This window comes from Ranitomeya variabilis, chromosome 1 (genome assembly GCF_051348905.1).
Source record: "Ranitomeya variabilis isolate aRanVar5 chromosome 1, aRanVar5.hap1, whole genome shotgun sequence".
Taxonomy (NCBI): domain Eukaryota; kingdom Metazoa; phylum Chordata; class Amphibia; order Anura; family Dendrobatidae; genus Ranitomeya; species Ranitomeya variabilis.
Window position 1 is genome coordinate 863,513,594 of NC_135232.1, and position 17,615 is coordinate 863,531,208.

Consider the following 17,615-nt stretch of genomic DNA (forward strand, 5'->3'; position numbering starts at 1 on the left):
GGGCCACTTTGAGTATTTGGTCATGCCTTTTGGTCTTTCTAATGCCCCTTCAGTTTTCCAGTCTTTTATGCATGATATTTTCCGCGATTTTCTGGATAAATTTATGATAATATATCTGGATGATATTCTGATTTTTTCTGATGACTGGGACTCTCATGTCCAGCAGGTCAGGAGAGTTTTTCAGGTTCTGCGGTCTAATTCTTTATGTGTGAAGGGGTCTAAGTGCGTTTTTGGGGTCCAGAAAATTTCCTTTTTGGGGTATATTTTTTCTCCCTCTTCCATTGAGATGGATCCCGTCAAGGTGCAAGCTATTTGTGACTGGACTCAGCCCTCCTCTCTTAAGGGTCTTCAGAGATTTTTGGGCTTTGCCAACTTTTACCGCCGATTTATTGCTGGTTTTTCGGATGTCGTTAAACCACTGACTGATTTGACCAGACAAGGCGCTGATGTTGCTAATTGGTCCCCTCATGCTGTAGAGGCCTTTCAGGAGCTTAAGCGCCGTTTTGCCTCTGCCCCTGTGTTGCGTCAGCCTGATGTGAATCTGCCTTTTCAGGTTGAGGTTGACGCTTCGGAGATCGGAGCTGGGGCAGTGTTGTCGCAGAAAGGTTCCGACTGCTCCGTCATTAGGCCTTGTGCCTTCTTTTCTCGCAAATTTTCGCCCGCAGAGCGGAATTATGATGTTGGGAATAGGGAGCTTTTGGCCATGAAGTGGGCGTTTGAGGAGTGGCGCCATTGGCTCGAGGGGGCTAGGCATCAGGTGGTGGTATTGACTGACCACAAAAATTTGATTTATCTTGAGACTGCCAGACGCCTGAATCCTAGACAGGCGCGCTGGTCTTTATTTTTTTCTCGCTTTAATTTTGTGGTGTCATACCTACCGGGTTCTAAGAATGTTAAGGCAGATGCCCTTTCTAGGAGTTTTGACCCGGACTCTCCTGGTAATTCTGAACCCACAGGTATCCTTAGGGAGGGAGTAATTTTGTCGGCCGTTTCTCCTGATCTGCGGCGGTCCTTGCAAGAGTTTCAGGCGGATAGACCGGATCGTTGTCCGCCTGATAGACTGTTTGTTCCGGATGATTGGACCAGCAGAGTCATCTCTGAGGTACATTCTTCTGCATTGGCAGGTCATCCCGGAATTTTTGGTACCAGGGATTTGGTGGCAAGATCCTTCTGGTGGCCTTCTCTGTCACGAGATGTGCGAGTCTTTGTGCAGTCATGTGACGTTTGTGCTCGGGCCAAGTCTTGTAGTTCTCGGGCTAGCGGACTGCTGTTGCCCTTGCCTATTCCTAAGAGGCCTTGGACACACATCTCGATGGATTTTATTTCAGATCTGCCTGTTTCCCAGAAGATGTCTGTCATCTGGGTGGTCTGTGACCGTTTCTCTAAAATGGTCCATTTGGTTCCTCTGCCCAAGTTGCCTTCTTCTTCTGAGTTGGTTCCTCTGTTTTTTCAGAATGTTGTCCGATTGCACGGTATTCCTGAGAATATTGTTTCTGACAGAGGTACCCAATTTGTGTCTAGATTTTGGCGGGCATTCTGTGCTAGGATGGGCATAGATTTGTCTTTTTCATCTGCTTTTCACCCTCAGACTAATGGCCAGACCGAGCGGACTAATCAGACCCTTGAGACATATCTGAGGTGTTTTGTCTCTGCTGACCAGGATGATTGGGTTGCTTTTTTGCCATTGGCAGAGTTCGCCCTCAATAATCGGGCCAGTTCTTCCACCTTGGTGTCCCCGTTTTTCTGTAATTCGGGGTTTCACCCTCGATTTTCCTCCGGTCAGGTGGAATCCTCGGATTGTCCTGGAGTGGATGCGGTGGTGGAGAGATTGCATCACATCTGGGGGCAGGTTATGGACAATTTGAAGTTGTCCCAGGAGAAGACTCAGCGTTTTGCCAACCGTCATCGTCGTGTTGGTTCTCGGCTTTGTGTTGGAGATTTAGTGTGGTTGTCTTCTCGTTTTGTCCCTATGAGGGTCTCTTCTCCTAAGTTTAAACCTCGGTTTATCGGCCCTTATAGAATATTGGAGATTCTTAATCCTGTTTCTTTCCGTTTGGACCTCCCTGCGTCCTTTTCCATTCATAACGTTTTTCATCGGTCGTTATTGCGCAGGTATGAGGTACCTGTTGTACCTTCAGTTGAGCCTCCTGCTCCGGTGTTGGTTGAGGGTGAGTTGGAGTACGTTGTGGAGAAAATTTTGGACTCTCGTGTTTCCAGACGGAAACTCCAGTATCTGGTCAACTGGAAGGGTTACGGCCAGGAGGATAATTCTTGGGTCAATGCATCTGATGTTCATGCTTCTGATCTTGTTCGTGCCTTCCATAGGGCTCATCCTGGTCGCCCTGGTGGATCTGGTGAGGGTTCGGTGCCCCCTCCTTGAGGGGGGGGGTACTGTTGTGAATTTGGATTCTGGGCTCCCCCGGTGGCCGCTTGTGGAATTGGACTTGTCATCCTCTTTCCTGTTTCACCTGATTCCATCAGTAGTGGGTGTCGCTATTTAAGCTCATTTCTCTGGTGGTTTCTTGCCGGTCAACAATGTTATCTGATGCCTCTCAGTGCTTGTTCCTGCTTCTAGACAACTACTAGATAAGTTGGACTTTTGTCCATGTTTTGTTTTGCCTATTTGTTCCAGTTCACAGCTGAAGTTTTGTTACTGTGTCTGGAAAGCTCTCGTTGATCAGGGATTGCTACTCTGGCGTTATGAGTTAATGCCAGAGTTTAAGGTAATCTCTGGATGGTGTTTTGTTAGTGTTTTTCTGCTGACCATGAAAGTATACTATCTGTCTTCTGCTATCTAGTAAGCGGACCTCAAATTTGCTAAGACTATTTTCCTGCTGCGTTTGTTGTTTCATCTGAACTCACCGTCATTATATGTGGGGGGCTACTGTCTTCTTTGGAATATTTCTCTAGAGGTGAGCCAGGTCTTATATTTCCCTCTGCTAGCTATTTAGGTCTTAGGCCAGAGCTGGGCATCTAGCGATAAATAGGAAATGCTACCTGGCTATTTCTAGTTGCGCGGCAGGCTTAGTTCATGGTCAGTATAGTTCCATCTTCCGAGAGCTTGTCCCTCTATAGGCTTGCTATGATCTCTGCCTGCAGAGATCATGACAGAAGACATTATGGATAGCAAAAGAAGCCGGAAGGGCCAATTGAAAAGACACCGGATTAATAATCTCAGAAATCCTATAAGGACCAATAAAGCGAGGCTTAAACTTAGGGGAAGAAACCTTCATAGGAACATGACGGGAAGACAACCAGACCAGATCCCCAACCCGAAGCCGGGAACCAACACACCGACGATGGTTAGCAAAACGTTGAGCCTCCTCCTGAGACAATACCATATTGTCCACCACATGAGCCCAAATCTGTTGCAACCTGTCAACCACAGAATCCACACCAGGACAGTCAGAAGGCTCAACCTGCCGAAGAAAAACGAGGATGAAAATCAAAATTACAAAAGAAGGGCGAAACCAAGGTAGCCGAACTAGCCCGATTATTAAGGGTAAACTCGACCAATGGCAAGAAAGCCACCCAATCATCCTGATCAGCAGACACAAAGCATCTCAGATAAGTTTCTAAAGTCTGATTAGTTCGCTCGGTCTGGCCATTTGTCTGAGGATGAAATGCGGAAGAAAAAGACAAATCAATGCACAGCTTAGCACAAAAGGCCCGCCAAAACCGAGAAACAAACTGGGACCCTCTGTCGGACACAATATTCTCCAGAATACCATGCAAACGAACCACATGCTGAAAAAACAACGGAACCAAATCAGAAGAGGAAGGCAATTTAGGCAAAGGCACCAAATGGACCATCTTAGAGAACTGGTCACAAACAACCCAGATGACAGACATCTTCTGAGAAACCAGAAGATCAGAAATAAAATCCATAGAAATATGCGTCCAGGGCCTCTCAGGGACCGGCAAAGGCAAAAGCAACCCACTAGCACGGGAACAACAAGGCTTGGCCCGCGCACAAGTCCCACAGGACTGCACAAAAGAACGCACATCACGTGACAAAGAAGGCCACCAAAAGGACCTACCAACCAAATATCTGGTACCAATAATACCAGGATGGCCAGCCAACATAGAACAATGAACCTCAGAAATCACTCTACTAGTCCATCTATCAGGAACAAACAGTTTCCCCACTGGACAGCGGTCAGGTTTGTCAGCCTGAAATTCCTGAAGAACCCGTCGTAAATCAGGGGAAATGGCAGAAAGGACCACCCCTTCTTTCAGAATGCCGACCGGTTCAAGGACCTCAGGAGAATCAGGCAAAAAAACTCCTAGAGAGGGCATCAGCCTTAATATTCTTAGAACCCGGAAGATACGAGACCACGAAATCAAAACGGGAAAAAAACAAGGACCATCGAGCCTGTCTAGGATTCAGCCGCCTGGCAGACTCGAGGTAAATCAGATTTTTATGATCGGTCAAGACCACAATACGGTGCTTAGCTCCCTCGAGCCAATGTTGCCACTCCTCAAACGCCCACTTCATAGCCAACAACTCCCGATTGCCGACATCATAATTGCGTTCAGCGGGCGAAAACTTACGGGAAAAGAAGGCACACGGTTTCATCAAGGAACCAACAGGATCACTCTGAGACAAAACGGCCCCTGCCCCAATCTCAGAAGCGTCAACCTCAACCTGAAACAGAAGAGAAACATCTGGTTGACGGAACACCGGGGCAGAAGTAAATCGGCGTTTAAGCTCCTGAAAGGCAGAGACAGCCGCAGAGGACCAATTTGTCACATCAGCGCCTTTCTTCGTCAAATCGGTCAAGGGTTTAACCACACTGGAGAAGTTAGCAATGAAATGGCGATAAAAATTAGCAAAGCCCAAAAATTTCTGAAGGCTCTTCACAGATGTGGGTTGAATCCAATCATGAATGGCCTGAACCTTAACCGGATCCATCTCTATAGATGAGGGAGAAAAAATAAAGCCCAAAAAAGAAACCTTCTGCACTCCAAAGAGACTTAGACCCCTTCACAAACAAAGCATTATCACGAAGGATCTGAAATACCATCCTGACCTGTTTCACATGAGACTCCCAATCATCGGAAAAAATTAAAATGTCATCCAAATATACAACCATGAATTTATCAAGATAAGTCCGGAAGATATCGTGCATGAAGGACTGAAAAACAGATGGAGCATTAGAGAGCCCGAATGGCATCACAAGGTATTCAAAATGGCCTTTGGGCATATTAAACGCAGTTTTCCATTCATCACCCTGCTTAATACGAACAAGATTATATGCCCCCCGAAGGTCAATCTTAGTAAACCAACTAGCCCCCTTAATCCTAGCAAACAAATCGGAAAGCAGAGGTAAAGGGTATTGAAATTTGACCGTGATCTTATTCAAGAGGCGATAATACAGGGTCTCAAGGAGCCATCCTTCCTAGCAACAAAAAAAAATCCTGCTCCCAACGGTGAAGAAGATGGCCGAATATGTCCTTTCTCCAAAGACTCCTTAACAGAACTCTGCATGGCGGTATGTTCAGGCACAGACAGGTTGAAAAGTCGGCCCTTAGGAAACTTACAGCCTGGAATCAAGTCAATCGCACAATCACAGTCCCCATGCGGTGGAAGGGAACTGGACTTGGGCTCAGCGAATACATCCTGAAAATCAGACAAAAACTCTGGAATTTCAGAAGTGGAAGAAGAGATTGACATCAAAGGAACATCATTATGAACCCCCTGACATCCCCAACTAGTCACAGACATAGACTTCCAATCCAACACAGGATTATGTGCCTGCAACCACGGAAAACCCAGCACGATAGCATCATGTAAATTATGCAACACCAGAAATCGACAATCTTCCTGATGGGCTGGCGCCATGCACATGGTCACCTGTGTCCAGAACTGGGGCTTATTTTTAGCCAAAGGTGTAGCATCAATGCCCCTTAAAGGAATAGGGTTCTGCAAAGACTGCAAGGGAAAACCACAACGCCTGGCAAACTCAAAGTCCATTAAGTTCAAGGTGGCGCCTGAATCCACAAACGCCATGACAGAAAATGATGATAATGAGCAGATCAAGGACACATAATAAAAATTTAGGTTGTACAGTACTGATGGTAAATGAACTAGCGATCCTCTTTGTACGCCTAGGGCAGACTGAAATGACATGAGAAGCATCGCCACAATAAAAACACAACCCATTCTGACGTCTGAATCCCTGTTGTTCCGTTCTAGACAGAATCCTATCACACTGCATTGACTCAGGCATCTGCTCAGAGGACAACGCCACAGCGCGCACAGTTCTGCGCTCCCACAAACGCCGATCAATCTGAATGGCCAGAGACATAGAATCACTCAGACCGAAAGGCGTGGGAAACCCCACCATAACATCTTTAACGGATTCAGAAAGACCCTTTCTGAAAATTGCCGCCAAAGCATCATCATTCCATTTAGTCAACACAGACCATTTTCTAAATTTCTGACAATACAATTCTGCCACTTCTTGACCCTGAGACAGGACCAACAAGGTCTTCTCCGCTTGATCCACAGAATTTGGTTCATCATATAATAATCCTAAAGCCTGAAAAAAGGCGTCTACATTAAGCAAGGCCGGATTCCCAGATTCCAGGGAAAATGCCCAATCCTGAGGATCACCACGCAGCAGGGAGATGACAATTTTAACCTGCTGAATGGAATCACCAGAGGATCGAGGTCTCAGAGCAAAAAACAGTTTACAGTTGTTTTTAAAACTCAAAAATTTGGACCTGTCCCCAAAAAACAAATCAGGGGTAGGAATCTTAGGCTCTAAAACTGGAAGTCTGAACAATATAATCAGAAATACCCTGTACCCTAGCAGCAAGCTGGTCTACAAGAGAAGCTAGTCCCTGAACATCCATGCTAGCACAAGACTCCTCAGCCACCCAGAGAAAAAGAGGGAAGAAAAGACAAAGCAGGCCACAGAAAAAAAAATGGCTCTTTCTTCCCTTCTTCTGAGATGCATTTAACTCATTGTTGGCCAGTTGTACTCTTATGATCCGGTGACCTTAGAGCCGCATAAGACTTTCTCAGGAGTAGGTGGAACCTGTACTGACCGCAAACCCTAAACTGTCACCGCAACTAGAAGTAGCCGTGGGGTGTACCTAACACATCCTAGACACCTCGACACAGCCGGAGGACTAAATACCCCTATAGATGGAAATGGGAATTCTATCTTGCCTCAGAGCAGAACCCCAAAGGATAGGCAGCCCCCCACAAATATTGACTGTGAGTATTAGAGGAAAGAAACACGCAGGCAGAAATCAGGATTTAGCAAAAGAGGCCACGCTAGCTAAATAGGAAAGGATAGGACAGAATACTAAGCGGTCAGTATTAAAACTCTAAAAATATCCACAGCATATAATACAAAAATTCCACCATCTAACTAAAGACATGGAATGTATATCTGCATCTCCTGAGAATCCAACTTGACTGAAATATCCAAACACAGTCTAAGCTGGACAAGAAAAAACATTGAATAGTACTGAATTGTAAAGCACACAGCATGTGTGCTGTAGAAACAAAACCAGACACTTATCTTTGCTGATTTGGCAGCAGGGCAGGAGGAACCAGACAGAGATGGAAAACCTCCAAGAACAATGGACAACTGGCAAGGGCTAATGAATCCTGCACACCTAAATATCCTAGTCAGAGCTGCAATCAGCAGGGACACCTGCCCAGGATTGCAACCCAGGGACAACTGCATTACTACCAACAACCACCGGAGGGAACCCAAGAGCAGAATTCACAACACCAATGATGTCTGTTTTCCATCCCATCTAGCGAGTATGTCTTGCTGTAATGGACTTGAGTGGAACTGGCTTCACTGGACGCACGGAATACATGAGGTCATCAGACTCAGTAGTCTCATGGCTTTCCTGACAGTAGTGTCAAGGTGAAAATATATTTCCTTATATACTTTTTGTACTTTTATATCTTATACTGTGAAACAATAAGTTTTTCCTATCTGCTAGCTAATGCAAATGTAATTGTATCTAAAGATGGCTGCCAGTGTTCACTTTCACTTTAGTTCAGTGTCTAAAGAGTTAAGTATCATTTCTCCTGAAAAGATAACTCAGGAATGTGAAGAAAGAAGTAACCACCGGGAGACATTCTGACGAATCAGAGAGAGAGACTGAGCACTAGATGTATACTGCTTAAACCCCGCCTAATGCATTCCTTTTTCCTAAACAATAGTACTGTGTATTTTAAAAATAAAGTTCAGTTGCTGTGACCGTGGCTGACACATATAGTCACACGAGCATGCACTGAGATTGAACCAGCTACCTGTCTGACTCATTCTTACCCGGTACCACATGCTTATAGTCTAATTTGGAATGACTGGTGAATGAGGATTTATTGTCGTTACGACCCCGACAGTAGTGTACTGCTTTTTTCCCAATATCTGAGCCTCTCATGAGACAGCTAGTTGTTTGTGAGCTGGAAGAAATGAATACTCCTTTTCTGAATCCAGAAGGACCCCCAAGAAGGTTTTCTTCCTTTCTGCTTCTAGACTTGACTTTTTTAGATTTATTACCCATCCTAGGGTTTCCAGAAGCGACATAGTGTCTTTTAGACATTGTTCCATCTGCTGACTTGAGTCTGCCACCAATAACAAGTCGTCCAAATACGGCACTATAAAGGACATTTTTTGTCCGTAGAAAGGCCATCACCTCTGCCATGAGTTTTGTTAAGATTCTTGGAGCTAATAGTCCGAATGGCAGACACTGGAACTGGAAATGAAGAATTTTCCCTCGGTCTTTTATAGCGAACCTGAGGTATTTTTGGTGTATGGGATGAATGGGCACTTGATAATATGCGCTTTTGAGATCTATTGTGCATATTACCGAATCTTTCTTTATTAATGATATGACAGATCTGATGGTCTCCATTTTGAAGTGCTTGTAAAGGACCAACTGGTTCAGTGGTTTTAAGTTTATTATGGTCCTGTATTCGCCTCCTTGCTTTTTTATTGAAAAGAGACTGGAATAGTGGCCCTGGAATTGTTCCGACAAGGGTACGGGCACTATGGCTTTTATCTGTCTGAGTTCATCTTAAGCAGTGGTAAGGATTTTAATATTTTTTCTCGAGGAATTTTATTTTTTATTTGGGTTTCCAATTCTTCAACCCATATACACATTGACCTTGTTACTGAGGTCGCAGCTACATTGGCCTTTATGATTGCTGCAGAGGCTTCCCATGATTTTTTTAAGGAGCTCCTCCACTCTCCTATCCATCAGATCTTTAAGGCCTGAGGAATCCTCGAATGGGATGGCTGTTTTTTTCGACATTCTGGCTACTGGTATGTCAATCTTCAGAACTGTTTCCCACGTTTTAATATCCTCCGGATTAAAGGGAATTCAAAATTTGAAGTCTTTTGGGACTATAAGTTTCTTCCCCACATCCTCCCATTCCTCTAATATCATTGCTGATATGTGACTATTCATGGGGAAGACCCTATCTCTCCGAGCCCTTAGTCCTCCGAACATTTCGTCCTGGACTGTCATTGGCTCTGTGGCTTCTTCCACTTTCATGGTATTTCAGACCACCTGTAGTAGAGGGTCTGCGTCTTCAGAAGAAAATAGATATCTCTTCCGATCACCGGAGAGTACAGAGGAAGATTCGCCTTCTACTGAATCTAGATCAGAGTAGCCAGATACCTCTCCCTCCTCAGAGCTCAGATCCATGCACCATCTGGGTCTTTTAGGGGAGGGGACCTGGGCCGGTTCAGTAGTAGCTATAGTGGCGTGCACTTCCTCTCTGATCATGGTGCGTATATTGTCCAATAAGGATGATTGCTCCTGTTTGAGCAGCTTGGCGATGAATGACTTGCACAGCTTTTTATCGTATGCGTCTGGAAGTCTCGTGGCACATAATGGGCACTTGATAATATGCGCTTTTGAGATCTATTGTGCACATTACCGAATCTTTCTTTATTAATGGTATGAAAGATCTGATGGTCTCCATTTTGAAGCGCTTGTAAAGGACCCACTGGTTCAGTGGTTTTAAGTTTATTATGGTCCGGTATTCGCCTCCTGGCTTTTTTATAGAAAAGAGACTGGAATAGTGGCCCTAGAATTGTTCGGACAAAGGTACCGGCACAATGGCTTTTATCTGTTTGAGTTCTCGTATGTCTTCTAAAAGTCTTTGATGGACCTCTGGAGAATGGCTGCGGGTCAGACAATATCTTCTGGGGGGTATTTGAGTAAATTTTATTTTGTATCCCTGAGAGACTGTTTGAAGTATCCAATGGTTTTGGGTAATACCCTGCCATCCTTTCCTGAACCGTTGAAGCCTTCCTCCAATGAGCTTGACGTCGTTTACCTGACCCAGTTCCTTGTTCACGAAAGGAGCCTCTACCCCTGCCTCCTTTAGGGCAGCTCCACCTTCCGGTTTTACCCTTGCCACTATAATCCTGCCTTGGATTGAATCGGGACTTACGAAACAGTGGCATTTTCTTTTGTTTCTGTTCTGGGAAACTCTTCTTATCGGACGCTTTGTCCAGTAAATCATCCAATTCCGGGCCAAATACGTGGAGACCAGAAAATGGGATTGAACACAGTTTATTTTGGATTGAATGTCTCCAGACCATGATCTTAACCATACCGCACGCCTTGCGGCATTAGACAATGCATTGCCTCTGGCCGCAAAGCGGACTGACTCCGCCGAGGCATCTGCCATAAAATCAGTTGCCATGATTGCTGCTGTTTGAGCAGCTTGGTGATGCATGACTCGCACAGCTTTTTATCGTATGCATCTGGCAGTCTCGTGGCACATAATGGGCTTTTATTAATGTTCTTTTGACCGCTGTTGTGGAGCGCTTAGACGTTTCCTTATCCTAAAAAATACGTAAAGGAAGGTTCTATAGCTAATGTATATAGTCTGCCTTGGAAGATGCTATCATAGCTCACTCACGTGGTCCAAGGGAGATTCGGACTGGACATCAGGACGGCTAGCACTCTCCATTTTACTGGGTCAGAGTGTGCTGTCAGCTGTCTGTCTTTAAATAGTCAGTCTTACCAGCCTTCAAGACATCTGAATAGTCTTCCTTCCAATTAGCTGCTGCTTGTTTAGATCCTGCTGTTGTTTCTGACAGCGCATGCACTCCGTGGAACACACCCTGGATCTTTGCTCAGAAGCCACGCCCCCTCCAGGAGCACCTGCCGGCCCATTCAGTGCCGCCCCTGGAAGTTGTCACCACGCTACTTCCGGTGTCATGGTGCCATACTGGAGGGAGACACCGAGCCGGCGAGTGGCAATTTCTCAGCAATCTGCAGTGGCGCCGCACCGCCGGGATGAGCATCGCGGATGCCTGCCGAGAGGGCGCTGCACAGCAGCTGCAGCCCAGGGTCCACGGAGGGAATGTGGCTGAACACGGGAGCCTCTACTCTACTAAATGCTGAGGGACCTCTCGCAGTATCAGTGGTATTAAGGGCATACCATCTCGCCCGCTGCCCCAACCCCACTGGAGCCGGAGCCCAGGTAAACCGAATCTTCGCACGTCTGTGCTCCTCTTCCTGTGTCTGTCCCTCATAGGGACAGGAAAAACACTGAAGGGTGGAGGTGGGGAGGGGCTATTTTACCTCTTCTCTGTTTCCTGTCCCTATCAAGGATATGATTGGTGCTGTCAGGAGGGACATAAATATCAAAGCTTAATATTTTTGGAAGTTGGAGTGTTTTTTTTTTTTTTAGATTTAGCATTTTTGGAAGTTGGAGTGTTTTTTTTTAGATTTAGTTATCTTAGGAGGATATCTGTTTGTGCAGGTAATTATTACTGTGGAAAAAAAGAGTTCTTTGTTCCATCTCCTTGGGTAAAAATCTACATAATTTGATTCCAATAATTAAAACATGACAATAGACATGCTCCAAGACTGCACCATGTGTGCACAGGGACAGCAAGCAACGCGTTTCGATCACAAGAACGATCTTTATCAAAGCTGCTACTCAATACAAATGACCAATATTTAAATATGAACTAAACCAATCAGTCTCTGACTTGAAATCACATGACATGCAAGGTCCTCTAACAATGTCTAAGAACAAACAATAAATAGACAATTAAAATACAAAGAAATGTGCACAATAAAACACAACATATTCATTGATAATGAAACATGATTTCATTACGTCTATTCAGTCCATCTGGAAATCTGGTGCCAAGGTAATAAATCCAGTACGCTTCACTGTTTAGTAGCCGACGTCTGACATCTCCACCACGTAATGAATTATTCACTTTTTCCAATCCACAAACTTGCAAGGAACAAATGTTATAGGCATGCCGCTGAACGAAATGTTTAGCTACTGAAGATATATTGCGAGAGAAATTAATGTTAGTACTTTTAGAAATAACATTTAAATGTTCAGCAATATGAGTTTTTAATTTTTTAGTTGTACAGCCTACATAGGCTAATTTACAAATAGTGCAATCAATTTTATATACAACCGATTTGGTGTTGCAATTAATATAACGCTTAATGTAAAATTTTTTGGTTTTATCATGATTATAAAACAAGTTAGCCTTAATGGCATTTATAACTACCTTTCGTACTCAACCATGTCTCCTGAGAGGTACGAGATATAAACATGCAGGGAGATAAAACATTGCCTATGGTCAGTGCCTTCCTTGCAATATCAATGCAAGTGTAGGATCTTCATATAAGATTGGAAGAAATTTTTTGATAATGTTCCTGATTGAATATAATTGGGAACTATATTGTAGACATAAAAAGGGCCTATGAGCAACAGAATTCTTAGTTGAAATATAAGAATTATGAAAAGAAATTATTAAATCTTCATGATTTTTAGTTGCCACTCTATTTAAAGCTCTATTTACCATCCAATTTGGATACTCCCTTTTTTAAACTTTTTGCAAGACTGCTTTAATTCTGTGGTTAGATTTTGCAAATCATTACAATTACGCTTGATTCTGGTGAACTCACCAACAAGTATGGACCTGATGGTAAGTATGGGGGGACTACTTTTGGCATGGAGAATTGTATTGCCACTCATAGGTTTGGAATAAGTTAGCTTAGAAATCTTGCAGTTATGAACACCACATAGCTTTAAATCAAGAAATGAAATTTGATGTTTATCAGAAACATGACTAAACTTTAGATTCAAATCAATGGAATTAATGTAATGAACAAAATCTGGAATGGCAGATACATCAGCACTCCATATAATGAGTGTGTCATCAATGTATCTGCCATACCAGACAATAGCAGAAATAAAAGGATTAGAATCAGAAAACAAAAATTGATATTCCCAAAAAGCCATGACCAAGTTTGCCAACGAAGGTGAAAATTTGGCACCCATGGCCACCCCAGTGCATTGTAAATAAAAACGTTGATCAAAGGAAAAAAATTGAGTTAATAAGAAAAATGTAACCTGTAGAATGTAATTAATTAAATCTTGGGAATAATTGCTATATCTGGTCAAGTGAAAATTTAATGATTTAAATGCTACATCATGTGGTATACATGTATATAGCGATATAACATCTAGACTTAACCAGGTATAAGTTGCTGACCAGTTTCTGTTTGATAAGGCATTACAAATGTCTCTGGAATCCTTGATATGTCCCAGTGTACGTTGAACTAATGGTTGGAGCAATGAATCCAGCCATTCACATAAATGTTCATTTGCAGCCCCTATTCCAGAGACAATAGGTCTCATGGATGTTCTAACTATTACTGTGCAGAATTATTAGGCAACTTAATAAAAACCAAATATATTCCCATCTCACTTGTTTATTTTCACCAGGTAAACCAATATCACTGCACAAAATTTAGAAATAAACATTTCTGACATGCAAAAACAAACCCCCCCAAAATAGTGACCAGTATAGCCACCTATCTTTATGACACTCAACAGCCTTCCATCCATAGATTCTGTCAGTTGCTTGATCTGTTTACGATCAACATTGCGTGCAGCAGCCACCACAGCCTCCCAGACACTGTTCCAAAAGGTGTACTGTTTTCCCTCCCTGTAGATCTCACATTTTATGAGGGACCACAAGTTCTCTATGGAGTTCAGATCTGGTGAACAAAGGGGCTATGTCATTATTTTCTCTTCTCTGAGACCTTTACTGGCAAGCCACACTGTGGAGTAGTTGGAGGCATGTGATGGAGCATTGTCCTGCATGAAAATCATGTTTTTCTTGAACGATACCGACTTCTTCCTGTACCACTGCTTGAAGAAGTTGTCTTCCAGAAACTGGCAGTAGGTCTAGTAGTTGAGCTTCACTCCATCCTCAACCCGAAAAGGTCCCACAAGTTCATCTTTGATGATACCAGCCCATACCAGTACCCCACCTCCACCTTGCTGGTGTTGGAGTGGAGCTCTCAGCCTTTTACTGATCCGCCCTCTGGCCCATCAAGAGTCACTCTCATTTCATCAGTCCATAAAACCTTTGAAAAGTCAGTCTTCAGATATTTCTTGGCCCAGTCTTGACGCTTTATTTATTCTTGTTCAAAGGTGGTTGTTTTTTAGCCTTCCTTACCTTGGCCATGTCCCTGAGTATCGCACACCTTGTGCTTTTTGTTACACCAGTAATGTTGCAGCTCTGAAATATGACAAAACTGGTGGCAAATTGCATCTTGGCAGTTTCACGCTTGATTTTCCTCAATTCATGGGCAGTTATTTTGCGCCTTTTTTGCCCAACACGCTTCTTGCGACCCTGTTGGCTATTTACCATGAAACACTGGATTGGTGATCACGCTTCAAAAGTTTGGCAATTTCAAGACTGCTGAATGAAATAAAACACTCAGATGAATGATAAATAAGTTAACACATTAGGGGACAGTAATTTCAGTGCCCAGTATCAACACAAGTGAGAGAAGCAATTTAATCCCTTAATGACCGCCAATACTTCTTTTTACTGACCTGAGATATAAGAGATCAGCATCCCCATACAGGTGACAGTCCAGCAGCTGTCCACTATAGCTGACAACTTGCTGTATCAGCCACCATCAGTGTTGGCACCCACTATGGTCGTTTAACCCCTTATAAGCTGCTGTCAATAATTACTACATCATATGAATGTTTAACAGAGTGTGGGGGCTCCCTTTTTAACTACATCTGCACCCTGATATCTTGATTGTGTGGTCCTGATGTTTGCCATGGCAATTAATGGCCAAATAACGGCCTTAGAGTCTGCCGGCTATAGCAGCCTGTTCAGAAATTAGCGACATTTTAGGTGGTAAAAATACACTTTTTCATTCCTGTCATGTCATTTTGCATTAATTCCTGAAAATCACCTGGAGGGTTAATAAACTACCTGACAGAAGTTTTCAATATGACAGGGGGAGCTGTTTTTATAATGGTATCACTTCTGGAGGTTTTCCAACATATAGGACCCTCAACGTCACTTCAAACCTGGATAGGTCCCTCAAAAAAATATATTTCGTAAATTTCTTTGAAAAAATGAAAAATTACTGCTACATTCTTAAACTTCCTAAAAAGCTAACAAAATAATATAACATTTTACAAATGGTCCTGATGAAAGTAGACATGTGGGAAATTTTATTTATTAATGTTCTTCTGTGGTATGACTATCTGGATTAAAGGGATACTCATTCAAAGTTTGAAAATTGCAATTTTTTTTACATTTTTGCAAAATTTCTAATTTTTTTTTAGAAATAAACAGAAAACATATCAACCTAAATTTATCATTATCATAAATTATAATGTGCCACCAAAAAACAGTCTCAAAATCACTGGGATTTGTTGAAGTATTCCAAAGTTATTAACACATAAAGTGACATTGGTCAAATTTCTAAAATTTGGCCCGTCACTAAGGGGTTAAAAAAAGTTTTATGTTTCAGGTTCTGAATGTTTTTGCAACTCCAAATTATTGTTATGTAGCAAAAAAGGGAAACAAAGCCCTATCACCTCAAACTACTGGAAATGAACATGTATGGGATGGGAATATCTCTTTAAAGTCTATGGGTGATGTACATAGCCCAACTTTTGAAAAGACAAAGGGACAGGAATTGAGGCGCGCCACTCCAACATTTTTAGATTACGTCCTTCATCACACCCACTTATCATTTCATTCTCACCTGGTCACTTTAAAAAATGTTTATAAAGTGGTGGATAAACCCTTAAAGGCTGTGTTCACACTACTACTAAACCTATTTGTTGTCCCGTCCGTTATAGGAGAACAATGGCAAGCAGCTGGGTATGGATTTGTCGTCGAATGCAAAGCAGAGTCCGACTATAATGAGCTCCATCAACTTTCAGTCCTGGTGTTTATCACATTTCAAACCTAAGATCTTGTTCCCATCAGTCCATATTCAGGCTAACACCTCAGAGCTGCTCTCAAGCATCTACTTAGCGCTCCTCTTTGTCCTCAGGATACCTCCTCAGCGTTCCTCTTTGTCTTCAGGCTGCTTCCTCAGAGTTCCTCTTAGTCCTCAGGCTGCCTCCTCAGCGTTTCTTTGTCCTCAGGCTGCCTCTTTAGCATTCTTATCTGATCTCAGGCCATTTCCTCAGAATTCCTTTCTGCTCTCTTAGGCTATTTCCTCAGTGTTCTTCTTTATTCTCATGCCAACTACTCAGCATTCCTATCTGCTCTCAGACCGTTTCCTCGGCGCTCCTTTCTGCCCTCAGGCTGTCTTCACAGCTTTTCTCTCTGCCCTCAGAACAAGGCACGTTGGAACTTTGTGACAATGTGTCCTGGACTAAGGGCAGAGAGGAGAGTCTTAACACGGGTACCTGTAGGTTATTTATGGTTATGTAGATACATGTTAATATGTTTTTTGTTATTTAACCCCTTAACGACCGCCGATACGCCTTTTAACAGCTGTCATTAAGGGTACTTAAACCACAGTGCCGTTAAGTGTATAGCGTCCCCCCAGAGTCCAATTTTCTCCAGGGTCTCAGCTGCCGGGGTTAGCCAAGACCCCAGAGAACATGATTTGGGTCGGTTTTTATCGACCTCGCTTTTTTGATCGCCGGTAATTAACCGTTTACCAGCGGTTTTGCGCATTTAATTTCTCTCCCCTCTGATCGCACATCAGAGGGGAGAGAAATAGGGTTCCTTGAGCCCCTCACGGTACCTTATGTACCGGAAAAACTGTACCCCGGTCCCCCTCCGTCTCCTCCGGCAGTAAGAAAACGGCAGGCACATGTGTAGATGCGCCCACCAAAATCTATCTTCCGCAGGATGTGGGAGTAGATTGGGGTCGGTTTTTACTGACCCCAGGGGCGATCGCAATCCCAGGGATCTTTTCAGACCCCCGGGGTTGCGATCGCCCCATATAACATATATATATATATATATGAAAAAAAGTTTGTTTTGCATTTTCTCTCCCCTCTGATGTGATTGATCGCACATCAGAGGGGAGAGAAATAGGGTTACCCGAGCCCCTCACGGTAGCTATGTCCCCGTAGACGCTGTCCCCCGGGCCCCCCTGGGCCCCGGCCCACAGCCCCCCTTCTCCTCGGCTGGAAGAAAATGGCGGGCGCATGGAGAGTGCGCCCGCCAAGATCTGCCAGCGGACACCCGGCAACCAGTGAGAATTTTCTCATTGGCTGCTGGGTTTTGATTACTGTAATATGTCCTATCACAGTGATCAAAACCCCTAATGTTTGATAAACATGGCAGCACTTG

At 43.6% G+C, this 17,615-nt stretch overlaps 1 long non-coding RNA gene across 1 annotated transcript in view; it reads right to left on the minus strand.

Annotated features, from left to right (window-relative positions):
* LOC143787992 (uncharacterized) overlaps positions 1 to 17,615 on the minus strand; it is a 46,474-nt gene that overhangs the window by 7,214 nt on the left and 21,645 nt on the right. Inside the window, exon 2 of the long non-coding RNA XR_013218525.1 lies at positions 12,128 to 12,301. This is a non-coding gene — a long non-coding RNA (uncharacterized LOC143787992). The remainder of the gene's footprint in view (positions 1 to 12,127; positions 12,302 to 17,615) is intronic.